The 3,241-nt window shown below is 60.9% G+C and overlaps 1 protein-coding gene across 1 annotated transcript in view; it reads left to right on the top strand.

Moving 5' to 3' along the window:
* Positions 1–1,437: 1,437 nt before the first annotated feature.
* The window catches only part of ZDHHC22 (zinc finger DHHC-type containing 22), an 8,989-nt gene continuing 7,185 nt past the window's right edge, over positions 1,438–3,241 (top strand). The window contains exon 1 of the mRNA XM_029236150.1: positions 1,438–1,626. The gene's annotated coding sequence lies outside the window, so the exon portion shown is untranslated. The remainder of the gene's footprint in view (positions 1,627–3,241) is intronic.

Here is a 3,241-nt window from a genome sequence, read left to right as displayed (position 1 = left end):
GAGCACAGGCTCCAGACGCGCAGGCTCAGCGGCCATGGCTCACGGGCCCAGCTGCTCCGTGGCATGTGGGATCTTCCCGGACCGGGGCACGAACCCGCATTCCCTGCATCGGCAGGCGGACTCTCAACCACTGCGCCAACAGGGAAGCCCCCCTCTTTTATTTTGATGCACACTGTCGAAATCCAGAGAAAACAGCATGTGATGTTTCAAAAATACAGGCTGAGCTGATAAGCATATTGTCCTCGTTTTAAGGGATTGTTCTTGTTTTAATCAACCCGTTGAGGAAGCAATAAATAATCATTTATTTATGACGTTTGCCTTCACCCAGAGGAGTGGAACAGGGCAGGTAGGTGAGCTCCGACAGCCCAAGAAACCGAGGTAGTGGCGGTGTCAATATTTCTGCAGTGGTTCAAAGCTGTCTCTGCTCCCTCCAACCTCCATTTGACACACACTGGCCAACTGTCCCCACCCTCTTGGTACCCACCTCAGACTAGTGGGATCAGAAAAAGAAAGGAAATAGGAACAGGGAGATGAGGGCGGGACTCCAGGCAGAAGCTCCTGGTTCAAGCTGTTCAAGCTCTGTGTCTGGATGAACCACTCAGTTGTCCTCCCTTCTCCCAAATCAGAGCTCCCCCTGGGTCTCAGGGTGATGCTGCGGTGTGTAGAGGCTGAGAGCAGCCTCCATTAGTTCAAATCCAGGCTCTGTCACTTACCCGCTCTGTGTCCTTGGGCATGTGACTTAGCTTCTCTGTGCATCAATCTCCTCCTCCATACAAGGGGATCATGGAGCTTCTGCTGAGAGGATTAACAAAGCTGCCTTGTGCTAAAGGCTTATTAACGCAGTGCCTGGTTCACAGTAAGGACCCAATAAATAGAGTCAATGGTTATAAAATAATGCTCAAATAGTGCTCACCATAGGTAGGCCCTGTTTAAGGGCTTTACATAAATTGTTGTCATATAACCCTCACATCTCTGTTTTACAGATGGGGAGACTGGAATCTGAAGATCACACAGTAGTGAATGATGGATATTCAGACCCGGGCAGACAGGCTCCAGAGTCGGGGCTCTCAGCACTTCTGTGCACAATGACTTTGATCTTTACGGGTGTTGCCCCTGGCAAGCTGAACTCCTAAACCCCCAGGTTTTCCTCGGTCCGAGAATGGAGAGCAGCGGAGGGCTGTTAGCCACAGTGGGGAGGGAAGGAGCAGACGATGGTTAGAGCATCACATCAGGGTGGAATCCAGAGCTCCCAGCTGGAACCAGTGGCTGAAGTCAGGCGGGGAGCCCCAGCCCGCTCCAGAGGAGTGAGGGGAGGAAGGGGGGCAAGTCCCCGAGGCTGAGAGGGGTGGCCAGAGCACCGCCCCTAGGAGGGGAGGGAGGGGTGGCGGGCTGGGGGCGGGGGTGCCCAGCTGCCATCCCCGCCGTCTCCTGGCCCCCACTCGCCGGCGCCCCAGTGGGAGGACGGCAGCTGCCCGCTCCCTCCTCCCCACACCCCCGCTACCTGCCCAGTCCCCGAAGCGAAGCGTGAGGAGGCTGCGAGCCAGCGGGGCCGAGCCCACAACTTTGCAGCCTCGGGGAGGGCGAGAGCCGGCGTGCAGGGCTCCTCTTGTCCGCGACCAGAGCTTGGTGAGTTCATTTCCCCACTGCTCTGCGGCGGTGCGGCGGCGGCAGACGCGCGGGGGGCGGCTTCCCGGGCGTCCGGGAGGCGGTGGCCGAGAAGCCGGCGGCCGCCCGCGCTGCCTGCCTCGCTAGGGCTCCGGCTGTGCCGCCCGCCGCCGCGGGCGCGGCCGGCGCCAGTGCTAAACGGCCACCGGGCCGCCCCGGCGGTCTCCGATGTCCCTTCTCCCGCACAGGGCCGGGGCTGCAGTGCGGCCGCCCGCCGTGCGCCCCTCACTCTCCCAGCCCGTCCCTCGCCTTCCAGGCGCCGCCGCGCATCTGGAGGCTGCTCCCGCGGCCCCCCTGGCGACCAGCGTGGGGAAGACACTCGCTTCGCCGGATCCCGGGCCGCGGGCTCTCTAGGGTGGTCAGCGCCCCCGCAGCCCCCGGGAGCCCCCAGCGACCACCCCCTGGCGTGCCCTGCGCTGAGCCCCTGCGGCGGAGAGAGACCCGCGGTCCCCACGGCTGGCGCGAGTCTCCTGGGGCACTGGCACCTGCAAAGGGGACTCCAAGGTGATCAGTCACTCAGTGGGGACGGGACAGCCTGGACGGAGGCCTAGTGGCATTCACCCGTCCTGGGTGCAGCAGCCTTCCCAGAACTTTTCTCGCGCCTCGGGCCCGCCTGCTCCTTAGCCCCTGGAAAAGTTCTCGCGGGCGCCCGGAATCCTATTTTTCAGTGGCTTCCGAAGCCGGGCAGGAACCGGGGCTGTGGGGCGGGGTGGAATAAATTTGTGGTAGGGCTGCGCTCAGCGGCGGGGGTCGATCCCCTGGAAACCTGGCCAAGCATCCACGCCTGCGCCCAGGGAGAGCTTGTTGGCATCGAAGGGGTTTCAGCGCCATCGGGGTTGTTTGGGTTTCTCGCTCCAGGAGGGCGGGAGGAAAGCGCGGAGGGGGGGCGATTTTAATTTCGTCGCCTCAAATGAAAACGCTCTTTGCCAAGAAATAGCTAGGGCAGCCAGCTTCGGAGAGATGGGCTGACCGGAAACGGCTGACACAGGTATTCCTGCTGCGCCCCCCATCCCACCCATCGCCTAAGTGCTTGTGGGAATGTATCTATTGTCATTGATTTTTTCTAAAAAGCCAGGTGGCAGCGGCTGCGTGTGTGTACACATAGATACACACAAACACAGATACAGAGGCACACACAGATTACACATACAAAATCACACACAAGGAGCACCCCCCGCACACACACACACACACACACACACAGGCAAGCACACATACCCCCAAAGCTCTTTGCGTTATGGGTAAGGTCCCTGAGTATTGCCCAGTATGGGGGGGGCACGGAGAAAGGGGAGGTGAAACAGTACTTCCAGTAGGTCATTTCTATCTGCCCCCACCCCAGATCTTCTGCTTTCTCCTCCTAGGGGGTCTGAAGGAGGAATCCCAAACCTGGGCACGTCTCCACTGCCATAAAAAAGCAGAGCCCTAGGGGCTTCCCTGGTGGCGCAGTGGTTGAGAGTCCGCCTGCCAATGCAGGGGACGCCGGTTCGTGCCCCGGTGCGGGAGGATCCCACATGCCGCGGAGCGGCTGCGCCCGAGGCCGCGGCAGTGAGAGGCCCGCGTACGCGGCTGGGCCCGA

This window comes from Monodon monoceros, unplaced genomic scaffold (assembly GCF_005190385.1).
Source record: "Monodon monoceros isolate NGI ecotype Baffin Bay Population unplaced genomic scaffold, NGI_Narwhal_1 Super_Scaffold_21, whole genome shotgun sequence".
Lineage (NCBI taxonomy): Eukaryota > Metazoa > Chordata > Mammalia > Artiodactyla > Monodontidae > Monodon > Monodon monoceros.
This window is presented reverse-complemented; position numbering and strand designations above follow the sequence as displayed.